General features: G+C 43.6%; 1 pseudogene; it reads right to left on the bottom strand.

The window, feature by feature from the left end:
• Positions 1 to 7,910: 7,910 nt before the first annotated feature.
• LOC110296508 (sphingolipid delta(4)-desaturase DES1-like) lies at positions 7,911 to 17,646 on the bottom strand (annotated as a pseudogene).
• Positions 17,647 to 27,314: the final 9,668 nt, after the last annotated feature.

Below are 27,314 nucleotides of genomic sequence, written 5' to 3'. Positions count from 1 at the left end.
CAGGGAATCTGACCCACTTTACTGGCACTGTACTGGCTGGTTTTGTGTGTCAACTTGACACAGCTGGAGTTATCACAGAGAAAGGAGCTTTAGTTGAGGAAATGCCTCCATGAGATCCAACTGTAAGGCATTTTCTCAATTAGTGATCAAGGGGGAAAGGCCCCTTGTGGGTGGGACCATCTCTGGGCTGGTAGTCTTGGTTCTATAAGAGAGCAGGCTGAGCAAGCCAGGGGAGGCAAGCCAGTAAAGAACATCCCTCCATGGCCTCTGTATCAGCTCCTGCTCCCTGACCTGTCTGAGTTCCAATCCTGACTTCCTTTGGTGATGAACAGCAGCATGGAAGTGTAAGCCGAATAAACCCTTTCCTCCCCAACTTGCTTCTTGGTCATGATGTTTGTGCAGGAATAGAAACCCTGACTAAGACACTGCACAAACATCATGACCAAGAAGCAAGTTGGGGAGGAAAGGGTTTATTCGGCTTACACTTCCATGCTGCTGTTCATCACCAAAGGAAGTCAGGATTGGAACTCAGACAGGTCAGGGAGCAGGAGCTGATACAGAGGCCATGGAGGGATGTTCTTTACTGGCTTGCCTCCCCTGGCTTGCTCAGCCTACTCTCTTATAGAACTCAAGACTACCAGCCCAGAGATGGTCCCACCCACAAGGGGCCTTTCCCCCTTGATCACTAATTGAGAAAATGCCTTACAGTTGGATCTCATGGAGGCATTTCCTCAACTGAAGCTCCTTTCTCTGTGTTAACTCCAGCTGTGTCAAGTTGACACACAAATTGCCAGTACAATTGACCCCTTGTCAACTTGACACACAAACACATCACTAGTAAGCCTCAACCCTTACATTCTTATTCATCCCCAAGATCTAAATAACTTTAAAAGTCCCACAGTCTTTACATATTGTTAAAATTTCAATCTCTTTAAAATATTCATCTCTTTTAAAATCCAAAGTCTTTTTACAATTAAAAGTCTCTTAACTGTGGGCTCCACTAAAACAGTTTCTTCCTTCAAGAGGGAAAATATCAGGGCACAGTCACAATCAAAGCAAAAATCAATCTCCAACCGTCTAACGTCTGGGATCCAACTCACGATCTTCTGGGCTCCTCCAAGGGCTTGGGTCACTTCTCCAGCCATGCCCTTTGTAGCACACACGTCGTCCTCTGGGCTCCAGATGCCTGTACTCCACTGCTGCTGCTGCTCTTGGTGGTCATCTCGTGGTACTGGCATCTCCAAAACACTGCATGACCCCTTCAGTCCTGGGCCTTCAATTGCAACTGAGGCTGCACCTTCACCAATGGCCTTCCATGGCCTCTCACAGTGCCAAGCCTCAGCTGCTCTGTGTGACCCCTTTATGCCTTCAAAACCAGTACCACCTGGGTGACCCTTACACATTACCAAGTCCCACTGCAGAAGGAGTACAACCTTGCCTATCTCTGGAACACAGCCTCTTTGTGCTTTCAGAAAACACTTCCCAGAAGATGTCACCTCAACGATGCTGGTCTCTTCTTAATCACCACTAATTTCTTAGCTCCAGCTAACCAGCATCAATAGTCCCAGTAATGCAAAGTTTTTGCTTTAGTAGTTCTGGTATCTTGTTAATCACAGCTGATTCTTCAGCCCCAGCTAACCAGAACTACAAAATCTTCACAATAAAAACAGCAATGGCCCTGAAGAGAGTCTTTAATTTTCCCCCTGAAATTTCACAAACCAGGCCTCCATCTTCTGCACTGTTCTCAGCATTATCTTCCAAGCTCCTACACAACATCTGACAGAGCTCTTAACAACCAATGGATCTTCAAGCCCAAAGTTCCAAAGTCCTTCCACAGTCCTCCCCAAAACATGGTCAGGTTGTCACAGGAATACCCCACTCTGCTGGTACCAATTTGTCTTAGTCAGGGTTTCTATTCCTGCACAAACATCATGACCAAGAAGCAAGTTGGGGAGGAAAGGGTTTATTCGGCTTACACTTCCATGCTGCTGTTCATCACCAAAGGAAGTCAGGATTGGAACTCAGACAGGTCAGGGAGCAGGAGCTAATACAGAGGCCATGGAGGGATGTTCTTTACTGGCTTGCCTCCCCTGGCTTGCTCAGCCTACTCTCTTATAGAACTCAAGACTACCAGCCCAGGGATGGTCCCACCCACAAGGGGCCTTTCCCCCTTGATCACTAATTGAGAAAATGCCTTACAGTTGGATCTCATGGAGGCATTTCCTCAACTGAAGCTCCTTTCTCTGTGTTAACTCCAGCTGTGTCAAGTTGACACACAAATTGCCAGTACATGCAGGAATAGAAACCCTGACTAAGACAAATTGGTACCAGCAGAGTGGGGTATTCCTGTGACAACCTGACCATGTTTTGGGGAGGACTGTGGAAGGACTTTGGAACTTTGGGCTTGAAGATCCATTCGTTGTTAAGAGCTCTGTCAGATGTTGTGTAGGAGCTTGGAAGATAATGTTGAGAACAGTGCAGAAGATGGAGGCCTGGTTTGTGAAATTTCAGAGGGAAAATTAAAGACTCTTTTCAGGGCCATTGCTGTTTTGATTGTGAAGATTTTGTAGTTCTGGTTAGCTGGGGCTGAAGAATCAGCTGTGATTAACAAGATACCAGAACTACTAAAGCAAAAACTTTGCATTACTGGGACTATTGATGCTGGTTAGCTGGAGCTAAGAAATTAGCAGTGATTAAGAAGAGACCAGCATCGTTGAGGTGACATCTTCTGGGAAGTGTTTTCTGAAAGCACAAAGAGGCTGTGTTCCAGAAATAGGCAAGGTTGTACTCCTTCTGCAGCGGGATTTGGTAATGTGTAAGGGTCACCCAGGTGGTACTGGTTTTGAAGGCATAAAGGGGTCACACAGAGCAGCTGAGGCTTGGCACTGTGAGAGGCCATGGAAGGCCATTGGTGAAGGTGCAGCCTCAGTTGCAATTGAAGGCCCAGGACTGAAGGGGTCATGCAGTGTTTTGGAGATGCCAGTACCACGAGATGACCACCAAGAGCAGCAGCAGCAGTGGAGTACAGGCATCTGGAGCCCAGAGGACGACGTGTGTGCTACAAAGGGCATGGCTGGAGAAGTGACCCAAGCCCTTGGAGGAGCCCAGAAGATCGTGAGTTGGATCCCAGACATTGGACGGTTGGAGATTGATTTTTGCTTTGATTGTGACTGTGCCCTGATATTTTCCCTCTTGAAGGAAGAAACTGTTTTAATGGAGCCCACAGTTAAGAGACTTTTAATTGTAAAAAGACTTTGGATTTTAAAGAGATTGAAATTTTAAGAATATGTAAAGACTGTGGGACTTTTAAAGTTATTTAGACCTTGGGGATAAATAAGAATGTAAGGGTTGAGGCTTACTAGTGATGTGTTTGTGTGTCAAGTTGACAAGGGGGTCAATTGTACTGGCTGGTTTTGTGTGTCAACTTGACACAGCTGGAGTTATCACAGAGAAAGGAGCTTCAGTTAAGGAAATGCCTCCATGAGATCCAACTGTAAGGCATTTTCTCAATTAGTGATCAAGGGGGAAAGGCCCCTTGTGGGTGGGACCATCTCTGGGCTGGTAGTCTTGGTTCTATAAGAGAGCAGGCTGAGCAAGCCAGGGGAGGCAAGCCAGTAAAGAACATCCCTCCATGGCCTCTGCATCAGCTCCTGCTTTCTGACCTGCTTGAGTTACAGTCCTGACTTCCTTTGGTGATGAACAGCAGTATGGAAGTGTAAGCTGAATAAACCCTTTTGTATTAGTCAGGGTTTTACTGCTGTGAATAGACAGAATGACCAAGGCAAGTCTTTTAAAAACCAACATTTAATTGGGGCTGGCTTACAGGTTCAGAGGTTCAGTCCATTATCATCAAGGTGGGAGCATGGCAGCATCCAGGCAGGCAGGGTGCAGGAGGAGCTGAGAGTTGTATGTCTTCATCCAAAGGCTTCTAGTGGAAGACTGACTTCTAGGCAACTAGGGTGAGGATCTTATGCCCACATCCACAGTGACACACCCATTCCAACCAGGTCACACCTATTCCAATAAGGCCACACCTTCAGATGGTGCCACTCCCTGGTCCAAGGATATACAAACCATCACACCTTTCCTCCCCAACTTGCTTCTTGGTCATGATGTTTGTGCAGGAATAGAAACCCTGACTAAGACAGGCACCCATGAGTACCCACATACATGTATGTATTAATGAAAATTAGTTTAGCAACTATAAAAATTAGTGTGGCTTTGAAAAAACCCTAAATCTAAATATAGAACTCTCACAATTCCACCTATACGTTTAACAATCTAAAATTATACAGTACATTAATGTCTAAATCTAGAGCAAATACCACTCCTGGGAACATACCCAAAAGACTCTAAGTCAACAGGCACTTGTTTGTTTGTTTATTTATTTATTTATTCATTTATTTAAGGTACTGGTATCAATACTAGGGTCTTGAGAATGTTTGGCAAAAACTCTACCATTGAACAACATTCCCAGCCTCAGGAAATTTGGTTTTTGGTTTGGTTTGGTTTGGTTTTGGTTTGTTTTTTGTCCAGAATACCCTTGAGTTCCCTCTGCAGCACAGGAAATCTTAAATATGAGAGCATCCTGTCTCAGACTCTGAACCATTTAGACTTGACCCTTGAAGACCAGCTTACACATATTTATTGAAGTGAGGTCTATAGCTAGGTCATTGGAGTCTGCCTTGAAAGGGACAGTGGATTTCCTCATCCTCCTGTGTACCTGCTAAGTGAAAAGGTGTCTGCTGTGGTACCAAGGCCACTGAGCTGTTGGCACAGAAGCCACAGAGCAAACCACTCTTGCTGAGAACCTCTGGAACCCTGACCCAGACCTAGCATGCCCTCTTTGCAAGTGAATGATATCCTTTCTTTGGTGAGTCTGAGGCTGGAGGGACACCAATTCCAGGACTGCCTGGGCTAGGTAGTAAGACCCTGTCAAGAAAAATAGATATAGAAAAAAAAAAAAAAACAAAAAAACAAAAAAACAAAACAAAACAAAAAACCAAAATGAATAAACAAATTTAAAAGACCCACAAAACCAGAGCAGATTGGGGAAATGAATGGAAGGGAGACAAAAGCAGAAAAGAGAAGCACCTCTAAGGAGCTTTACTGGATAAGAACTGGTGACTTTTCTGAGGCGATTCCTCCCGTGACTCAGAACTCATTCTTTAAGGCACCTACTTGAGGAATGGGTGGTTTCAAACAGCCTGAGCTACCTGGCGTTCCCTGAAACCATGTTGGCTGCTGTAATCTGCTGACCCACAGCTAGAGGGTCACCAGCTACAGGCAGAGGTGCCAGGGGTGTCCTGCTGGAAGTGGTGGCATCATAACAAGTAACTAAACCCAGTGAAGCCAGAGGCGTAGTCCATGCTTTCCCAGTCTGACAACTTCCCAACAGAGTAATGAACATTCTTCACTACTACTGACACCTCACGAGGTAAGAACACAGTGCTCTTTCTACTGGAGTCACCTGCCCTAGAGGAGAGTGGGAGCAGAGAAACAAGAAACTGATGACCATAAGACTTGATTATAAGGGCCTGCAGAGGCCAGAAGAGGTTATTGAATCACTGGAATTAAAACTGGATCCTCTGGAAGAACAGTCAGAAGTCTTAACCTCTTAGTCATCTCTTTACCCAAATTTTATGCTCTTTAATTTTTGTTTGTTTGTTGAGACAGGGTTTCTCTGTGTAGTCCTTGGCTGTTCTAGAACTGGATCTGTACACCAAGGTGGCCATGAACTCAGAGCTCTACCTGCCTCTGCCACACAAGTGTTGGGATGAAAGGCACACACCACCGTGCTCATGTGCCTTGAAATTGTTTATGATGGTGTTTCCCTAAAGGTTTTTGGGGGTGAAGGAGGTACTTCTTAGCCTACTCTGTAGTTATGGGCAACTTCTAGATCTCTTTTCCAGCATATTAGGTCCCTTGGTCCCCTTTCACACTGAACCAGTGAAACCCTAATTAGTCCCCAAAGACTTGGGATAGAGAATGATGCAGGAGAGGTGGTGTGACATCAGTGAGGCAGCACAGTTTCTGGTCAGGTCCCTCCTCTCCTGTCTGTTCACTCAGGACAGTGATCCTTAGTGTGAAGCCCTTTGGCATGGATCCTACTAGCTTTCTCTGTCCCTTCCATGTCACAGGGATTCAAGTGCCCAAGATCAACCTTTACTGAGGGGCTGAAGCTGGCCACACAGCTCAGAGAGACTTTTAAAATGTATGTAATGTGAAGTGAGATGAGAAGACCCAGTGGATGTACAACTCCACGAAGAGATGAAAGATGACCACTGGTAAGACCGTCCTTGAATTGTCCCAGGAGTCAGGGTGGGGACGAACTCCCCTTGCCCACTGAGTTGCTTCTTCATGCCTGGTTGCTCCATGGTACCTACTGCTTAGGAGTCATGCATAGAAAAGGCTTTTAAAGGGAAGGTCTCTGAGCCGAGAGCTGACTGGAGGGAAGGAGTTGGCTGTATAGGAGCCAGTGCGGGGAGTGGGGGAGATTCTGACTGTGGCAGTCTTGAGCATGGGAGAAAGGAGTGTGCTGGGCTGGCACAGAACAATGACCAGTGAGCCAAGAACAGACACAATATGTAATAGGCAGGCACGAGTCAGATATGGCAAAACTACCCATTGCAAATATGTGCGATGTGTGCATCTGTGGCATACCTGACATCTCTTTCCTTCTCAGCTTTCCTTACTTCTACGAATCCAATCTGGAGGCAGAAATGGCTTCCTACATCCCCTGGAATGTGAGGAGATGACAGGAGAGTGACAGAAGCATCCATCCCCATGGATGGCTATCTTCCCAAATACTGGCATTCTGTCTCAGCCTCTAGACACTCGTTTCCAACTAAAGAAATCAGTTTCCAACCCTTTCTTTCATTTGTGGGCAAGGAGAGGCTTTGTGGATATATAACTGGAGAGTTATTAGCATAGACAGTGGACAGTCCTTAAGCTTAGAATCAGGGTGGCTCAGAATGGCTTCCAGTTCCCCACCACGTTAAGAGAAAACTGGCCACCTTGAAAGAAGTTACGTCACATTTTTAGATCCTCATTTTTTTTTTTCTTTTCCTTTTAATGAGGACCAGACTATGCACTTTCCAATGTGCGCACCAGAAAGAGATGAGGTCAGATCAAAGCAGGATGAGCATTTTCCGCGGTGTGCAGACAGTGCTCCCTGAGCTTTTGGAAACAGAGATGATAGACTGGGGAGATGGTGCCGAGGGTGAAAAGCTTGAGGTACAAGAGTGTAGATCCATGTTCAAAGCCCCAGAAACCACATAAAGCTGAGTGCAGTAGAGGGCACTTCCCAGCCTCTCTCAGACCATACTTAAGAATATAGGTGTATGCCACCACAGCCTCTGAGTCTTTCCAGTCCTTTTTGTAGGAAGAAAAATGTAAAGTTACATTTCCCCAAGAACTAATGTAACAATATAACACGGAGAAAAGACAGCTGGATACCAAACAAACCCCAAAGAACAAACCAGGAAGTGCATTTTGATTGACAGCACAGTTTGTTAGCATTTTTATTAAAATAAAACTTCCTGTTATAAATCACATAGTAAAGTAGCCATTTCATGATGTGCTTACAGAGTTCTAGATGAAGACACCAGAAGAAGTGGTAGTTCACTATCAATAAGCAAGTGCCCTGTAGGCAGAGCTGAGCACTGTAACAGTCAAGTTGACTGAAAACCAGAGTGAGTTCTTGATATCATGGAGATCTGAGTTTAAATTGTAGCAAGACAGCTGCTAACCATCACTGATCCCAAGTTTAACCAGACAAAAATTCAGGCTGGGAAGATAGCTCATTGGCAGAGGTCTCGATGAGCATGTATGGTGCTCTAAGTTAAATTACCAGAGAGAGAAACATTTCCACATTGTCAGCTGTTATAAAGCTCTGGCCCTGGTGATGGTTATTTATTTAGAACCTTGTTCCCTTTCAGAGGTCTTTTTATCCTCGAGTAGGGGCTCATTGTGTCATCCATCAGGAAGTCATAGAGCACTGTCACCCAGGAGGTGACATTATTTTACAAACCACAGTATGTCAGGCTGCAGCTACATGTGGGAGCTTGTCGTAGTACTCAGCTGCGATTTTCCTCACCTGGAAACGAAGACACAGAGATCTGAACTGTGTCATTGAGGCCTCGGGATGACAGGTGAGTGTCTGACACGGACAGAAGGACAAAATCCAGCCAAAGGACAACCTACAGATCACACACATAAGCACCTCTATCATAACCCACATTGAATTTAAAGCCTAGACAGTGGCAATCAATTTAGGTTAGCAGCTGGAACAGAAAACCACTGGAGTTCTAAAATTGTAAAATGACAAAGCCAGTTCAAAGTTCAGACCCTGAAAAAGTGCTCAAGACATTAAGACGTTCCTGAGGATTGAGAGTATATTATCAACCAGGAGAAAATAAAAGTTGATATTTTAAGGACATAAAATAAAAAGGTAATACATTTCTTACCATGTGGAGTTATCCTAGAGAATGTATTAGCCTCATGTCCAGTGCAGTTCAAATGCTGACATTATAAACCCCTGGGTGCCTACTGTCTTTACAATGTTGTGAATAGCTGGGAAAATATATGCTTAAAAAGTATTTTGTGAACAACAAATCTCAGTAAAAATAAGTAAAAAACAAACTTCAAAAACCAGGATATTAGTTGGGCATGGTGGTAAATGCCTTTAATCCCAGCACTCAGGAGGCAGAGGCAGGTGGAGGAGTTAGAGGCCAGCCTGGTCTACAGAGTGAGCTTCAGGCCAGTCAAAGGTTTCACAATTCAGTGCATCACAGAGAAGAGAAACAAAACCTGTATTCTGTTCAGAGTAGACAGACACCAGGAACTGGAAGCTAGCGTCACACCAACTCACAGATTGTGTTCACTCAACTACCTGCTTCGTTTACACAAACCTTTATTCTGATCATGTAAGGCTTATCAAAAAGTTGAAAGGATAGTCAAATTAATCTTCAGCCACTCCGTCAGTTTAACAGTTACTGCAACAGAACCACCCTCTGTGATGTTCTGTATAAAAGGAATCAGAGCCTTTGCTCTCTTTGCTGAATGCATTCAAACTTGCAGACGCAATTCACAGTTACACTGTCATCCCTCAGTGTTTCACCAGGCATTATTTTACAAACCACAGTATGTCAGGCTGCAGCTACATTACACGAAGCTTTATTTTGACGAGAAAGAGAGAGAGAGAGAGAGAGAGAGAGAGAGAGAGAGAGAGAGAGAGAGAGAGAGAGAAAGAGAGAGAGAGAGAGAGAGAGAGAGAGAGAGAGAGAGAGAGAGAGAGAATGAGAATCTCTGCTTGGGGAGTTTAGGATTGGGTCCCTGTCCATTCACTTTGTAGATCATTTTTGCAGGTCACCCCTGTATTTCATAAAAGGGTGGGAAGATTATAGGAGCCTGGGGGCAGGGGGGGCCTGCTCAAAGTAGTGTCTTCTTGATTGATTCAGTCAAAACTCAAGCATAGATTCGTGTGAGCCCCACACCTAGCTGAGGCGCTTTGGCTCGTAAAGGCTTCTGGAGTAGGGAGAGCCAGTTTTCTTCAAGGAAGCAATCCTGTTAGTTTCCCATGCTCTGTTAATGACCTTATGCCCATGAAAATAGGGAGAGAATTGATTAGACTCAGTGGGCTGTGAAAAGAAGACATGAATTGGAAGGAGAATTTGGCAGGATCAGGGTCTGGTAAAAGTAGGGGATTATCGCCAGGCGTGGTGGCACACGCCTTTAATCCCAGCACTTGGGAGGCAGAGGCAGGTGGATTTCTGAGTTCGAGGCCAGCCTGGTCCACAAAGTGAGTCCCAGTACATCCAGGGCTATACAGAGAAACCCTGTATCGAAAAACAAAAAACAAACAAGCAAACAAAAAAGTAGGGGATTATCAAAATATGCTTGCATACATGTATGAAGTTCTCAAAGAATGAAATAAAAAATACATACATCTTAACAGAGCCCATCAGCTCAAAATGCAGCTGATGTTCACTTTACAAAGGAATTTGATTATTTTTTTAGTATATATATTTTCTAAAGACTTTTTTTTAATGTATGTGAGTACACTGTAGCTGTCTTCAGACGCACCAGAAGAAGGCATCAGATCCCATTACAGATGGTTGTGGGCCACCATGTGGTTGCTGGGAATTGAACTCAGAACCTCTGGAAGAGCAGTCAGTGCTCTTAACTGCTGAGCCATCTCTCCAGCCCCCAGGAATTTGACTTTTTTGTTGTTGGTGGTGGTGGTTTTGGTGTTTTTTTGTTTGTTTGTTTGGGTTTTTTTTTTGTTTTTTTGAGGCAGGGATACTGGAACTCATCTGTAGACCAGGCTGGCCTTGAACTCAGAAATCTGCGTGCCTCTGCCTCCCAAGTGCTGGGATTAAAGGCGTGCACCACCACTGCCCAGCCTAGGAATTTGATTTTTTTTTATTACGTATTTTCCTCAATTACATTTCCAAAGCTATCCCAAAAGTCCCCCATACGCCCCCCCCACTTCCCTACCCACCCATTCCCATTCTTTTGGCCCTGGCATTCCCCTATATTGGGGCATATAAAGTTTGCAAGTCCAACGGGCCTCTCTTTCCAGTGATGGCCGACTAGGCCATCTTTCGATACATATGCAGCTAGAGACACAAGCTCCAGGGTACTGATTAGTTCATCATGTTGTTCCCCCTATAGGGTTGCAGATCCCTTTAACTCCTTGGGTACTTTCACTAGCTTCTCCATTGGGAGCCCTGTGATCCATCCAATAGCTGACTGTGAGTATCCACTTCTGTGTTTGCTAGGCCCCGGCATAGTCTCACAAGAGACAGCTATATCAGGGTCCTTTCAGCAAAATCTTGCTAGTGTATGCAATGGTGTCAGCGTTTGGAAGCTACTTATGGGATGGATCCCTGGATACGGCAGTCTCTAGATGGTCCATCCTTTCATCACAGCTCCAAACTTTGTCTCTGTAACTCCTTGCATGGGTGTTTTGTTCCCAATTCTAAGAAGGGGCATAGTGTCCACACTTTGGTCTTCATTCTTCTTGAGTTTCATGCGTTTAGCAAATTGTATCTTATATCTTGGGTATCCTAAGTTTTGGGCTAATATCCACTTATCAGTGAATACATATTGTGTGAGTTCCTTTGTGATTGTGTTACCTCACTCAAGATGATGCCCTCCAGGTCCATCCATTTGGCTAGGAATTTCATAAATTCATTCTTTTTAATAGCTGAGTAGTACTCCATTGTGTAAATGTACCATATTTTCTGTATCCATTCCTCTGTTGAGGGGCATCTGGGTTCTTTCCAGCTTCTGGCTATTATAAATAAGGCTGCTATGAACATAGTGGAGCATGTGTCCTTCTTACCGGTTGGGACATCTTCTGGATATATGCCCAAGAGAGGTATTGCTGGATCCTCTGGTAGTATTATGTCCAATTTTCTGAGGAACCGCCAGACTGATTTCCAGAGTGGTTGTACAAGCTTGCAATCCCACCAACAATGGAGGAGTGTTCCTCTTTCTCCACATCCTCGCCAGCATCTGCTGTCACCTGAATTTTTGATCTTAGCCATTCTGACTGGTGTGAGGTGGAATCTCAGGGTTGTTTTGATTTGCATTTCCCTGATGATTAAGGATGTTGAACATTTTTTCAGGTGCTTCTCTGCCATTCGGTATTCCTCAGGTGAGAATTCTTTGTTCAGTTCTGAGCCCCATTTTTTAATGGGGTTATTTAATTTTCTGGAGTCCACCTTCTTGAGTTCTTTATATATATATATTGAATATTAGTCCCTTATATGATTTAGGATAGGTAAAGATCCTTTCCCAATCTGTTGGTGGTTTTTTTGTCTTATTGATGGTGTCTTTTGCCTTGCAGAAGCTTTGCAGTTTCATGAGGTCCCACTTGTGAATTCTTGATCTTACAGCACAAGCCATTGCTGTTCTATTCAAGAATTTTTCCCCTGTGCCCATAACTTCAAGGCTTTTCCCCACTTTCTCCTCTATAAGTTTCAGTGTCTCTGGTTTTATGTGGAGTTCCTTAATCCACTTAGATTTGACCTTAATACAAGGAGATAGGAATGGATTGATTCGCATTCTTCTACATGTTAACAACCAGTTGTGCCAGCACCATTTGTTGAAAATGCTGTCTTTCTTCCACTGGATGGTTTTAGCTCCCTTGTTGAAGATCAAGTGACCATAGGTTTGTGGGTTCATTTCTGGGTCTTCAATTCTATTCCATTGGTCTACTTGTCTGTCACTATACCAGTACCACGCAGTTTTTATCACAATTGCTCTGTAGTAATCCGGCATGGTGATTCCACCAGAGGTTCTTTTATCCTTGAGAAGAGTTTTTGCTATCCTAGGTTTTTTGTTATTCCAGATGAATTTGCAGATTGCACTTTCTAATTCGTTGAAGAATTGAGTTGGAATTTTGATGGGGATTGCATTGAATCTGTAGATTGCTTTTGGCAAGATAGCCATTTTTACAATGTTGATCCTGCCAATCCATGAGCATGGGAGATCTTTCCATCTTCTGAGATCTTCTATAATTTCTTTCTTCAGAGACTTGAAGTTTTTATTATACAGATCTTTCACTTCCTTAGTTAGAGTCACGCCAAGATATTTTATATTATTTGTGACTATTGAGAAGGGTGTTGTTTCCCTAATTTCTTTCTCAGCCTGTTTATTCTTTGTGTAGAGAAAGGCCATTGATTTGTTTGAGTTAATTTTATATCCAGCTACTTCACCGAAGCTGTTTATCAGGTTTAGGAGTTCTCTGGTGGAATTTTTAGGGTCACTTATATATACTATCATATCATCTGCAAAAAGTGATATTTTGACTTCATCTTTTCCAATTTGTATCCCTTTGATCTCCTTTTGTTGTCAAATTGCTCTGGCTAGGACTTCAAGTACAATGTTGAATAGGTATGGAGAAAGTGGACAGCCTTGTCTAGTCCCTGATTTTAGAGGGATTGCTTCAAGCTTCTCATCATTTACCTTGATGTTGGCTACTGGTTTGCTGTAGATTGCTTTTATCATGTTTAGGTATGGGCCTTGAATTCCTGATCTTTCCAAGACTTTTATCATGAATGGGTGTTGGATCTTGTCAAATGCTTTTTCCGAATCTAACGAGATGATCATGTGGTTTTTGTCTTTGAGTTTGTTTATATACTGGATTACGTTGATGGATTTCCGTATATTGAACCATCCCTGCATCCCTGGGATGAAACCTACTTGGTCAGGATGGATGATTGTTTTGATGTGTTCTTGGATTCGGTTAGCAAGAACTTTATTGAGGATTTTTGCATCAATATTCATAAGGGATATTGGTCTGAAGTTTTCTATCTTTGTTGGGTCTTTTTGTGGTTTAGGTATCAGAGTAATTGTGGCTTCATAGAATGAGTTGGGTAGAGTACCTTCTGTTTCTATTTTGTGGAATAGTTTGTGAAGAACTGGGATTAGATCTTCTTTGAAGGTCTGATAGAACTCTGCACTAAACCCATTTGGTCCTGGGCTTTTTTTGGTTGGGAAACTATTAATGACTGCTTCTATTTCTTTGGGGGATATAGGGCTGTTTAGATCATTAACCTGATCTTGATTCAACTTTGGTACCTGGTATCTGTCTAGAAACTTCTCCATTTCATCCAGGTTCTCCAGTTTTGTTGAGTATAGCCTTTTGTAGAAGGATCTGATGGTGTTTTGGATTTCTTCAGGATCTGTTGTTATGTCTCCTTTTTCATTTCTGATTTTGTTAATTAGAATGCTTTCCCTGTGCCCTCCAGTGAGTCTGGCTAAGGGTTTATCTATCTTGTTGATTTTTTCAAAGAACCAGCCTCTTGATTGGTTGATTCTTTGAATAGTTCTTTTTGTTTCCACTTGGTTGATTTCGCCCCTGAGTTTGATTATTTCCTGTGGTCTACTCCTCTTGGGTGAATTTGCTTCCTTTTGTTCTAGTGCTTTTAGGTGTGTTGTCAAGCTGCTAATGTGTGCTCTCTCTAGTTTCTTTTTGGAGGCACTCAGAGCTATGAGTTTTCTTCTTAGAAATGCTTTCATTGCGTCCCATAAGTTTGGGTATGTTGTGGCTTCATTTTCATTGAACTCTAAAAAGTCCTTAATTTCTTTCTTTATTCCTTCCTTGACCAAGGTATCATTGAGAAGAGTGTTGTTCAGTTTCCACGTGAATGTTGGCTTTCTATTATTTATTTTGTTATTGAAGATCAGCTTTCGTCCATGGTGATCTGATAGGATGCATGGGACAATTTCAATATTTTTGTATCTGTTGAGGCCTGTTTTGTGACCAATTATGTGGTCAATTTTGGAGAAGGTACCATGAGGTGCTGAGAAGAAGGTATATCCTTTTGTTTTAGGATAGAATGTTCTGTAGATATCTGCCAGATCCATTTGATTCATAACTTCTGTTAGTTTCACTGTGTCCCTGTTTAGTTTCTGTTTCCATGATCTGTCCATTGGTGAAAGTGGTGTGTTGAAGTCTCCCACTATTATTGTGTGAGGTGCAATGTGTGCTTTGAGCTTTACTAAAGTTTCTTTAATGAATGTGGCTGCCTTTGTATTTGGAGCATAGATATTCAGAATTGATAGTTTCTCTTGGAAGATTTTACCTTTGATGAGTATGAAGTGTCCCTCCCTGTCTTTTTTGATGACTTTGGGTTGGAAGTCAATCTTATCAGATATTAGAGTGGCTACTCCAGCTTTTTTCTTCATACCATTTGCTTGGAAAATTGTTTTCCAGCCTTTCATTCTGAGGTAGTGTCTATCTTTTTCTCTGAGATGAGTTTCCTGTAAGCAGCAAAATGTTGGGTCTTGTTTGTGTAGCCAGTTTGTTAGTCTATGTCTTTTTATTGGGGAGTTGAGTCCATTGATATTAAGAGATATTAAGGAAAAGTGATTGTTCCTTCCTGTTATTTTTGTTGTTAAAGTTGGCATTCTGTTCTTGTGGCTGTCTTCTTTTAGGTTTGTTGAGGGATTACCTTCTTGTTTTTTCTAGGGCATAGTTCCCGTCCTTGTATTGGTTTTTTTCTGTTATTATCCTTTGAAGGGCTGGATTCGTGGAAAGATAATGTGTGAATTTGGTTTTGTCGTGCAATACTTTGGTTTCTCCATCTATGTTAATTAAGAGTTTGGCTGGGTATAGTAGCCTGGGCTGGAATTTGTGTTCTTTTAGTGTCTGTATAACATCTGTCCAGGATCTTCTGGCTTTCATAGTCTCTGGTGAAAAATCTGGTGTAATTCTGATAGGCTTGCCTTTATATGTTACTTGGCCTTTTTCTCTTACTGCTTTTAGTATTCTATCTTTATTTAGTGCATTTGTTGTTCTGATTATTATGTGTCGGGAGGTATTTCTTTTCTGGTCCAGTCTATTTGGAGTTCTGTAGGCTTCTTGTATGTTCATGGGCATCTCTTTCTTTAGATTTGGGAAGTTTTCTTCTATAATTTTGTTGAAGATGTTTGCTGGTCCTTTGAGTTGAAAATCTTCATTCTCATCCACTCCTATTATCCATAGGTTTGGTCTTCTCATTGTGTCCTGTATTTCTTGGATGTTTTGAGTTAGGATCTTTTTGCATTTTCCATTTTCTTTGATTGTTGTGCCGATGTTCTCTATGGAATCTTCTGCACCTGAGATTCTCTCTTCCATCTTTTGTATTCTGTTGCTGATGCTCGCATCTATGGTTCCAGATTTCTTTCCTAGGGTTTCTATCTCCAGCGTTGCCTCACTTTGGGTTTTCTTTATTGTGTCTACTTCCCTTTTTAGGTCTTGGATGGTTTTATTCAATTCCATCACCTGTTTGGTTGTGTTTTCCTGCAATTCTTTAAGGGATTTTTGTGCTTCCTTTTTAATGTCTTCTACTTGTTTAGCAGTGTTCTCCTGTATTTCTTTAAGTGAGTTATTAAAGTCCTTCTTGATGTCCTCTACCATCATCATGAGATATGCTTTTAAATCCAGGTCTAGCTTTTCGGGTGTGTTGGGGTGCCCTGGACTGGGCGAAGTGGGAGTGCTGGGTTCTGATGATGGTAAGTGGTCTTTGTTTCTGTTAGTAAGATTCTTACATTTACCTTTTGCCATCTGGTAATCTCTGGAGTTAGTTGTTATAGTTGTCTCTGTTTAGAGATTGTTCTTCTGGTGATTCTGATTACCGTCTATCAGCAGACCTGGGAGACAGGCTTTCTCTTCTGAGTTTCAGTGGTTAGAGCACTCTCTGCTGGCAAGTTCTCCTCTTACAGGGAAGGTGCACAGATATCTGGTGTTTGGACCTCCTCCTGGCCAAAGAAGAAGGCCCAAAACAGGACCTTTCCCAGATGCTGTGTTGCTTTGGCAGGTCACAGAAGCTGTCAGCTTCTGTGGTGCACACTCTCACCTGTGCAGACTAAGTTCCTAAGTTCGGTGGAGTCCCGGAACCAAGATGGCGCTCCCTGCTCCTGAGGCAGAGGGCTCCCGTGCTGGGCAGACCACTGTCCTCCGGCTGGGAGGGTACAGGATGTCTGCGGCCCAAAAAGGGTGCTGCCTCAGTGGCTCTGTGGCTCCCGCCTGTCCCAGAAGCTGTCAGCCTCTGTGGTGCACACTCTCACCTGTGCAGACTAAGTTCCTAAGTTCGGTGGAGTCTCGGAACCAAGATGGCGCTCCCTGCTCCTGAGGCCAGGAATTTGATTTTTAATTGAGTTATTTTATCAAGTAATAAGTTTGTACATCTTCTAACACTTCTGAATTCTAATTGTAACCACCAAGCATAAGGATCCAAGAGAGGGAAGGTTAGTAAAATTAGGCTGTCAGACACTGGGTCTGCGCTATTCTTTCCTTTTTATTTTGAAGTAAATTTTTTGTTTGATAAAACATACCAGATTTTTTTTAAATGAACAAGACGAATTTATATCCTTCAGAAATTAAAACAATAAACCAGAACTTCTCTTACCTGTGGAAGGCGGCTTCCAGGAATACTGGGGAAGTCATGATGTTCATTGTGATAGCCTCCATTGAATATGAAAAAGTTGAGGGGCCCATAATATGAGTTTGTCTCTTGTCCCTTTAAGAACATGCAGTGGTCAGCTATAAAATGCCCAGAAATTGGGTTCAAACCCAAGCCAAGTATAGAGGCTGCCAACATATAGACTAAACATTTAATTCCAAAAACATAATAAACTATAATGTTAAAAGTAATCTGGGTCACAATATTGATTGTTTCCAGATAAGTAACTGGCTTGGGGTTGACGAAATAAGGTTGAAGAAAAAGAAACAAAGGCTGGAAAGCAGCCCATACAAGCTTCCTGAAAGTGATGCAGAAGAACCAGCCCTCGAAGTCAGAGCGCGCATCCACATCAGCGCCAGCTGCCCCAAGGTATCGATGGTGATCTATGTGGTACCTTTTATAGGTAACTGAATATGGGATCCCAAAAGGGAGATTAGCAAACATTCCAAACCAGCGGTTCCACAGGGCCCTGTGGTGGCCAAAGGGGAAATTGTGGGAAATCTCATGGATAGCTAGAGTCATGGAGTGGTTAATGGAGCTGCCAAAGACATAGGACCAAAATATGACCCATTTCCACTGTAAATCTTTCTTTAACTGAGTAAAATGAAGCCAACTGGACAAGAAACATCACGGTGATGATCCAGATCAGGTTAGGGTCAGGTCTCATCAAGGATTTTATCTCTGGATACTTTGCTGTTAAGAAAAAAATATACAACAAGAAGTATAAGTGGAGAAAATTCTATAAATATCTGTTAGATCCATTTGGTTCATAACTTCTGTTAGTTTCACTGTGTCTCTGTTTCGTTTCTGTTCCATGATCTGTCCATTGCTGAGAGTGGGGTGTTGAAGTCTCCCACTATTATTGTGTGGTGTGCAATGTGTGATTTGAGCTTTAGTAAAGTTTCTTTTATGAATATGGGTGCCCTAGCATTTGGAGCATAGATGTTCAGAATTGAGAGTTCATCTTGGTAAATTTTTCCTTTGACCAATGTGAAGTATCCTTCCTTATCTTTTTTGATAACTTTTGGTTGAAAGTTGATTTTATTCAATATTAAAATGGCTACTCCAGCTTGTTTCTTGGGACCATTTGCTTGGAAAATTGTTTTCCAGCCTTTTACTCTGAGGTAGTATCTGTCTTTGTCACTGAGGTGCATTTCCTGTATGCAGCAAAATGCTGTGTCCTGTTTACATATCCAGTCTGTTAGTCTATGTCTTTTTATTGGGGACTTGAGTCCATTGATGTTAAGAGATATTAAGGAAAAGTGTTATTACTCTCTGTTATTTTTGTTGTTATAGGTAGCATTATGTTTGTGCAGCCATCTTCTTTTGGGTTTGTTGAAAGATTATCTTCTTGTTTTTCCTTGCGTTGGTGTTTTCCATCCATTATCCTTTGTAGGGATGGATTTATGGAAAGATGTTGTGTAAATTTGGTTTTGTCATGGAATATCTTGTTTTCTCCATCTATGGTAACTGAGAGTTTTGCTGGATATAGTATCCTGGGTTGGCATTTGTGTTCTCTTAAGGTCTGTATGACATCTGCCCAGGATCTTCTAGTTTTCATAGTTGCTGGTGAGAAGTCTTGTGTAATTCTGATACGTCTGCCTTTATATGATACTTGACCTTTTTTCCCTTACTGCTTTTAATATTCTTTTTTTGTTTAGTACATTTGGTGTTTTGATTATTATGTAATGGGAGGAATTTCTTTTCTGGTCCAGTCTATTTGGAGTTCTTCAGGCCTCTTGTGTGTTTATGGGCATATCTTTCTTTAGGTTAGGGAAGTTTTCTTCTATAATTTTGTTGAAGATATTTACTGGCCCTTTAAGTTGGGAATCTTTGCTCTCTTCTATTCCTATTATCCTTAGGTTTGATCTTCTCATTGAGTCCTGGATTTCCTGGATGTTTTGGGTTAGGAGCTTTTTGAATTTTGCATTTTCTTTGACTGTTGTGTCAATGTTTTCTATGGTATCTTCTGCACCTGAGATTCTCTCTTCTGTCTCTTGTATTCTGTTATGCTTGCATCTATGACTCCTGACCTCTTTCCGAGGTTCCATAGTGATGCTTGCATCTATGACTCCTGACCTCTTTCCGAGGTTCCATAGTGATGCTTGCATCTATGACTCCTGACCTCTTTCCTAGGTTTTCTATCTCCAGGGTTCTCTCCCTTTGTGGTTTCTTTATTGTTTCTATTTCCATTTTTAGGTCTTGGATGGCTTTGTTCAATTCCTTCACCTATTTGATTGTGTTTTCCTGTAATTCTTTAAGGGATTTTTGTGTTTCTTCTACCTGTTTACCTGTGTTCTCCTGTATTTCTTTAAGGGAATTGTTTATGTCCTTCTTAAAGTCCTCTATCATCATCATGAGAAGTGATTTTTAGATCCAAATCTTGCTTTTCCAGTGTGATAGTATATCCAGGACTTGCTATGGTGGGAGAATTGGGTTCTGATGATGCCAAATAACCTTGGATTCTGTTGCTTATATTCTTACCCTTGCCACCTGCCATTTGATTATCTCTAGTGCTACCTGCCCTCAATATATCTGACTGGAGCTTGTCCTTCCTGTGATCCTGGTTGTGTCAGAACTCCTCAGAGTTCAGCGGTCTCTGTGATCCTGTAGTTCTGGGACCATGTGATCCTGAGATTCTGGGTATGTTAGAGCTCCTGGGAGTCAAGCTGCCTCTGGGACCCTGAGATCCTGGTGTGACCAAACTCCCGTGATCCTGTGATCCTGGGTGTGTTAGAACACCTGGGAGTGGAGCTTCCTCTGGGTGTTAAGGGACTGGCTATGGAGTTTGCTCCCAAGGTCTGCTCAGGGCACCAGCTACAGAGTCCATTCTTAAGGAAGGGATTTAGAGCTCTTTTCTTATGGCTTGCCTTTCCCCATGAGAAAAATTCTAAAACATTTTTCTCAAGTTAAGGGAAAGGTTGGTGGCTTGCTTTTCATTGAAGGAACCTGTTTGCCCACAGTGTTCTGGAATCAGCTCCCTGAGCTGGTCTTCTCAGTTGACTTCCCCACTGTGAAACATCCCTCCTACAGTAAGGGGACAGATGCACTGTGTTCCCAGCATACCACAGCTAGCATAGACAGAGACAGATACTCCACTTTATCAAAGACAGGGCGATGAGAGGCTTCTAGGCTTCTTGGCTTCAAAATCTATGAATTTAGCCTTTGTAGTAATGGGGGAAGTGGAAAGGGTAAGAAATGCTGGCAACCTACCTCTTCAAGGTAGCACTGGAGCCCTAAACTGGGAGCTGGGGACAGGGAACCTATGTGTTGGAGTTACCTGCCTGGGATGCAGCACCTTCATGCAGGGCTAGAAGAAAGAAAGAACAGGGCATGGCTCGGGTGCTTTGGGCACTTTTCTTCTTATCAAAAATCAGATTCTCTTGAGTACAAATTTCTTCATACATTGTATGTCCCTGGAACATCTAGAACAGCAGTTCTCAACTTGTGTGTCACAACCTCGTTAGGGATTACATGTGATAGCCCACATAGCAGGTAGTTACATAATAGTTCATAAAGGAGCAAAAATTATAGTTATTAAGTAGTAACAAAAATAATTTTAATGGCTGGGTGTCACCACAACATGAGGAACTGTACTAAAGGGTTGCAGTGTTGGGAAGGTTGAGAACCACTGTTCTAGAGGGTGTAAGTGGTCATTTAAACAGTTCTAGTAACATTTTTATACAGTTATGATTACCTCACTGCAGAATGGATGCATAGAGCTAGCCACATTTCCACTCTGGAAGCCAGAGTCCCCGGAATTGTATCTCATTGTGCTTTGTTTTAGTGCCTGGTTAGTAAAAAGGGGGACCCTTTATTTTACATCACCCTGAGCCATTTGTGCTAGACCATGCCCGTTTGCCATCTAACCAGTTCCAACTTCATGCCTTACAGCTTTTCTATTCCCAACAGCAAAAGGGCAGGCCTCGCAGGCTGTTCCTCAGGCTTTAAATCTCTGAATTCTGCCTACCATTTGGCTATTAGGGAACCCAAGAAGTTACAGGGAAGGGAGAATCAGGGATTTCTCCTTTCCTTTCTCTGCATGGGAGCTGGCTCCAGCCAGCCAGGCTCTGTGGCTTTGCTTTGTCTGGGGGGTGACAGTGCTAAGGTAACTGAGGACCAGTGTCCTCCCTGTCTCCTATTTTGGCCGCCAAACACTGTCATCTGAGTAACCCGTGTATTGCAATAGATTTCTTCAGCTACCAGTACATGGAGCAGCATATGATTTTTTTTTCAGGTGGAGCTTATCCACAAGACCACTACTACCACTTCTTGTTCTGATAAGTTCTTATTTTGTTCACTTTATCTGACGTTGCCCAGTTTCTGTGTTGGGGTGCACTGTGAGTACTGAAGGAACATGAAGAACTTCGTCTGGTGTGTCTGTTGCTTCTTAGGGGGACACACTGCACACTGGAAGAACAGCACAGAAAACTGCCCCGAAACTGCGCCCAAGAATTTCTTGTGTCCCATGTATTTCTTGTAGCCACTAGAAGGCACTCCTAGGCAAACACTGTTTAGCTCCTGTGCTGGCTGTCTCGTGGTTAATCTGGAAAGGTGAGGTCTCAGGTATTCTTACACAAAAGAGTAGAAGAATATCCTGCATGATGGACCTCCCTGTCAGAAAAACTTTCAACAAAGGCAGAATAAAAACCACGCTTCCTGTCTCAGCTGCACCAGAAAACACAAAAATCCCACAATTCATGTGGAAGATCCTCCTGTGTGATTGCTTGACAGTAGCTATCTTAAAAGACTGGCCCTAGGCTTGCACACAGCCACCACGACCTCGAAGAAATACTTCTGCAAAGAATCAGCGCAATAACTCTGTACAGAGAAGGTTTCAAGGATACAGTGCCTTCAGGGCAAGTGGGAAGACAGTGTGGAAGGAAGAAGATCGGCTCAGGGCTACTTGAGGCAGTGGGAGCTCAAGTCAGGAAAGCACGCTGCCTGTGAGTCAGGCTTTTCTGAGTATTTTAGAGGCCCCAGCGTACTCCTACCAAGTGTACCTTAAAGCTGAAAATTAGGCTAGTAGGTGCCATTCCTAAATATATCAGTACATGGAAGGACAGCATTAGAGCTTCTGCACAGCTGTGACTAGCTGTTGGGTACCTGCTTCCTTGCTACACCCACTCCAGTAGTGACTCTCGTGACAGGACTAGAAAAGTTCACAGAAACTTAGTCTCCTGGAACTGTGGCATCCCGTGTAACAAATGCTCCAAACTTGTCCTTTCAAATGGATCTGTGTGCTTTCTTTCAGTATTGTTTTATTATAGGTGCCTCCAAGCAATGACTTGCCAAATATCTAAGCAAAATTGAACTTTGCTTCCTGGCCTTCACCAATGCCCTAGGTAGTCCTTGAGCCGACCCTGGGCTTGGAATTCAGTAAGAATGTTGTCCATTCAGTTGACATTCAGAATTGCCTCTAGTATTGTAAGAGAGATAGTGAAAGAAATCAGGCATTACTATCTACTATGTAGAGTTAGAAATCTCAGGGCAAGCTTAGCAAAGTAAGTTTAGAATTCTTATAGTTATGTATAGCAGACTACATTACTCATTAGTAGAAAGTCCCCCCACACAATCACTTAGAATAAAAGCCAAGTCACTCCCATATACAGGAATGTACAATGGTTTAGGAAGTAGATCAGGCTGTGCTTTGAGGAGGAACTAGAGTATTGCATTATTCATGAGAAGTTTAGCTAGAGCGGAACTCCCTAATTAGAACTATGGCTTGGGCATGAAAGCCCTTGCCCCCGGAGTGTAAAGATCTCACACCTGGCTTACAAGAATATAGCTGACCTTAGATAGAGCTGACTTTGTCTCGATTGTTTTATTGCCCAGTTCTGCCAGTCTTTATGTTTGCATTCTTCTGTTTTGTGTGAGAGTCATTAAGAATCCAGTAACCTCATTGTACCTTGCCGATGTGTCACCTAACTTCCCTATTTTCTTCTGTATTAAAAGCTTGATGCTCGATTTGACAAATAACATTCAGATACAGCACACTCCCTTGTGTCCGCATTTGTTTGTCATTTCTCGCCGACTCCTGCCCACCTGACAGGGACCCTGATTTCTCCCATGGATTGAAGGGGGCCAACTGAGCCTGGTCTGCAGCACTTCCTGATGTGTACGGAGCTCTTATGTGGAAACTCATGTTTGGCAGGGACCCTACTGACCTTCTCAGGCCCATCATCAGGTCCCAAGTCACCTGTTTCTCCCCCCACAGCCATCCATTAATAGGTATTTGTTGCATGTAATTAAAAAAAAAAAAAAGACCCACTTCCGCCTTCCCAGGAGCTCTGCCTGCATTTTCAGCTAGACTCTTAGATCAACCTCCACTGGTCTCACTCCCGACCTGGCTCTGTCAACAACCAGCTGGTTCCCTGACCTGGAACTGTGATCTAGTGATCTATCGCTCTCCCAGCCCATCTTGGCTAGCTGCCCCAAGCCGCCAACAAACACCCTGGCTGCACTCTTTCCCTGCCCGCCTTTGCTCTATGGATGGAATACACTAGACAGTTTTAATATTTTAAAACTAGCCAGATAGCGTAACTGCTGGGCTCCTATCAGCTAACCTATTTCAGCCAACCACCAGTGACAGAAGCGGCCATTTCCAGCCAACTCCATAGGAAGAACAATATCAACCAACCAGAACCCCCAGAACTCCCAGGGACTAAGCCATCAACAAAGGAGTACACATAGCTCTAGCTGCATATGTATCAGAGGATGGCCTTGTCAGACATCAATAGGAGGAGAGGTCCTTGGTCCTATGAAGGCTCCATAGATGTCCCAGTGTAGGGGAATCAAGGGCAGGGAGGTGGAAGTGGGTGGGTGGGTGTAGGAACACCCTCACAGAAGCAGGCGGAGGGAGGATGTGATAGGGTATTTCCAGAAGGGAGGGAAACCAGGAAAGGAGATAGCATTTGAAATGTATATAAAGAAAATATCCAATTAAAAAAGTAAATTCAAGTTTAAGGGATTAAAAACAAAAAAGTCGACCCAATCTCAGCTAGCTAGAGGCACAGCCACACCCAGACCTCACGCTTGCCATCTTTAGAAGCCACGACCCGGGAATACAGACCTAAACCTTCCACTCATTTCCCTCATCTGACTGTAAGTTCTTTGTGTCTCAGAGTCTTGGTGACAAACTTTCCTGAGAGTCTCAGAGGACCAGAAGCCTGCTCTGTGCATCCCTGCCAGAGGGCAGTAGAGGGATGCTGGGGAGTGGCCCATCTCCAGCCTGACAGGCTGTAGGTTCCCTTTCTTAACTAAGGTATCCCGAATGTCTGTTCCCGGGACCCTTGTCTGTGATAACTATTAGTTTGGTGGTGAGATCAACATTCCTGGAACGCCTACAAACATGACCCTTTCACTTCAGGGGATTAAGAAAAGACTGTTGGGCAGGTTTTTTCTTCCTTCCTTCCTTCCTTCCTTTTTTCTATCTTATTTACTTATTCATATGTTGGGGTAAATTTTCTTCACATTGTGTGAAGGTCTGTCTCTGTACTTTCAATTGTTAATTGTGTCTAGGTTTTCTATTTCATAAATACTCATCCTTTCTCGCCTGCATAAAGGCGATCTAGAAATGTATCAGAGGTTGTCTTGATATTGATTGATTGTCATAAAGATGTTAGGGTCAATAACTAGGCAGGAAGTTCAAGGGCAGAACTTTTGGGCAGACAGAGGACACAGGAGAGGAAAACAGATGGGGAAGATTCAGAGAGTGGACACGGAGGAAACAGAATGGATCAGAGCTGAGCGGAGAGGTATGAAGGTACTGACATGGCAGGTTATAGGGTAAATAGTTGAAGTTACACGAGCTAGCTGGGAGACTGCCCCAGCCAAAGGCCTAAGCTTTAAACTGTAAGAGAAGTCTCATGTAATTGTTATTATCAGAGGCTGGGTTTGTGTAGGGGCTGTGGGAACTTGGGGAGCAAGCACCCTGGCTGCAGGGCAGGTTCATGCAGTTCACTCAGCCTGAAGCTCAAAACATAACAGACTGTTTCTGGAAGGTGAGACTATGTCCCCTCGGCTCCTGTCACAGTCCCCAGTGCCCTGCACCACAGCCAGCACAGACAACCACTGTCATTTCAGACCCAGCTCTCAGGTCCTGGAAGCAACCAAGAGCAGCTCTGCATGACATCATCAGGAGAGTAGCAAGTCGGGGCAGCAGGAAGGATGGCCAACCTGCCCCGGGAACTAGAAAATCAGCCCCTACCTGACTGCTGCAGGGAGAGACCGAAACACTGCTGGTGTTTTTCTTGGGGACACAAACCAGGCCTTTCCCCTTTCCTGGGCATAATTATCCCAGCATGCTCTGCTGTGCACCATGGCTCAGTGCTGGCACCTTGAGCCCTCTTGAAGCAGCAGGCCCATGGAGCTCTGTACACAATAGCATCCAGAGCCCTTGGGAGAGTCAGGACAGACTGAGCATGAGTCCCCATCCCTCTCCCTTTGTACACTGCACAGTCCCAATGACTCAGCTAATCTGCTGGGTGCATGGGGCAGTCACACTCTGGACTTCAGACAGCAAACTGAACTGCAGTGACCCAGAAACCAGATACAGAGATCATTGCTGAAGCCCCATCTAAAGAAAGGGCATCCAGGGTGTGAGGATGGCCCGTGCCAGCTTTGCCCAGTGGTCTCCTTTTGTGTGGAGCTTTGGTTATGTGTGGGGAAAACTGCAACCTGAAACTTCAGAAATCATTCATCATTTAAAACTGTGTGCTATTCAGAATGCCACAATAGCGTCCCCATTGTCCTGCTCCAGTCCCTCCCCCCACATCATAAGCCACTCCTTAGTCCACTGCGTCAAACTGCATATGCTAGGTGCCTGTTAGTCACCTAGCAGTGCTCAGCTGTGAGGCGATTATCACAGTACCTCAGAGCTGTGTCCAAGCCTGACTCCATTTAATAACAGACCCAAAGCTCAGGTCCAGCGCTGCCAGCAGCACTGTACAGAAGAGAGCGCTAACACTCAACGGAATCATTAGTTGTTACCAATGTCTCGCTAGGTCTCATCGTGAGTAGCTTCATCATGAGTGTGCATGCATGGGTCAACATAGTATATTCTAATACTCTCCTCAGTTTGAGGCTGCCATGGGGTGATGTTTCTTGGAAAATACCATCTTCAATAAGCCCCAGTGAAGCTAGAGTGGAGGGCAAGGTAACAGATCTAGCATGAAAACTCAATTTCTTCTCTATGTTCTAATTAAGATGAGAATATTAGTACTTCACTCAAGGACGGGCCCTTGAGACTCATGATCTCAGACTACAGAGCAGGTTTGACTGTAGTGTGTTAGTTCAGCAACCTCCACTCCTTATTTTACAGCAGGAAGTAAGCGGTATTCTAGATTATCTTGGAAGAGGAGCCAGCGTTGACCTGCTGTAGGCTGGGTCTCAAAGGAGTGATAGTCAGCAATGCATGCAGATTCAGGAAGAAGCTGTAATTCATGGAACTGAATAGTCTTTAACAGCCCAGGAAACAACAGTCAAAACTGACAAGGGATCTTTATACACTGTGGACTGGAATGTGAACTAATGCAGCTACCTGGAAGTTGGTATGAAGAAATTTCCTCAAAAAACTAAAACATGACCTAGCCATACCATTGGATATAAGCCTAGAGGAACTTAAGTCAATACATCACAGAAAAAGCCTGTCTCAACAAAGAGGGGCAGTAGAGAAGAAAGAGGAGGAGGAGAAGGAGGAAGAGGAGGAGGAAGGAGGAGGAAGAAGAGGAGGAAGGAGGAGGAGGAAGAGGAGGAGGAGAGGACACGAAGAATGAGAGCAAGTCAATCATACTGATCAAGCTCTGAAAAACTTTATTCAGGAGTGGCAATATAAGCAAGCATAAGCAAGAGGAGGCTCCAAGAGAGAGGGGAAGACCCCAGGGCTCTCTGAAGGTCAGGTGGCAATCTTCAACTCCTGGAACCAACGGTCACAGTGTCCTCTTTACCTACAAACATTCTTACTGTTATGACCACAAATGTTCTCTCAGGATTGTTTATGTAAGCTAGAAAATATCCACAAGGCCATGGCTGAGGCCATGGCTCCCAGCATCTCCTCCCTTTTAATTATTTTCACGAAGGCCTCATGGAACTGGGGTGATCAATAGTCATCTCATCCTTGGATGAGTGGGCGTTAACCAGTGGGGGGTGGGGGGAAGCATTGACCTGATTCCTCTCCTGGGTACCATCACGACCCACAATCATGGCTCTGGCATCTTTTGGTGAGGGGAGGCAGAGCCTTAGAAAAATCCTTAGGATAAGGTTGAAAACAGATACCAACCTCCTTGCAAACCAGGTTTGTCTCACAGGGAATTCAGAGATGGTCTGTGTGAGACCTTCCCCTGCGGTGCTTAG

The sequence above is a fragment of the Mus caroli genome, unplaced genomic scaffold, assembly GCF_978045245.1.
Source record: "Mus caroli unplaced genomic scaffold, Mus_caroli_1 scaffold_1, whole genome shotgun sequence".
Classification (NCBI taxonomy): domain Eukaryota; kingdom Metazoa; phylum Chordata; class Mammalia; order Rodentia; family Muridae; genus Mus; species Mus caroli.
The sequence above is the reverse complement of the archived record's forward strand: the minus strand, read 5'-3'. Positions and strand labels throughout refer to the sequence as shown.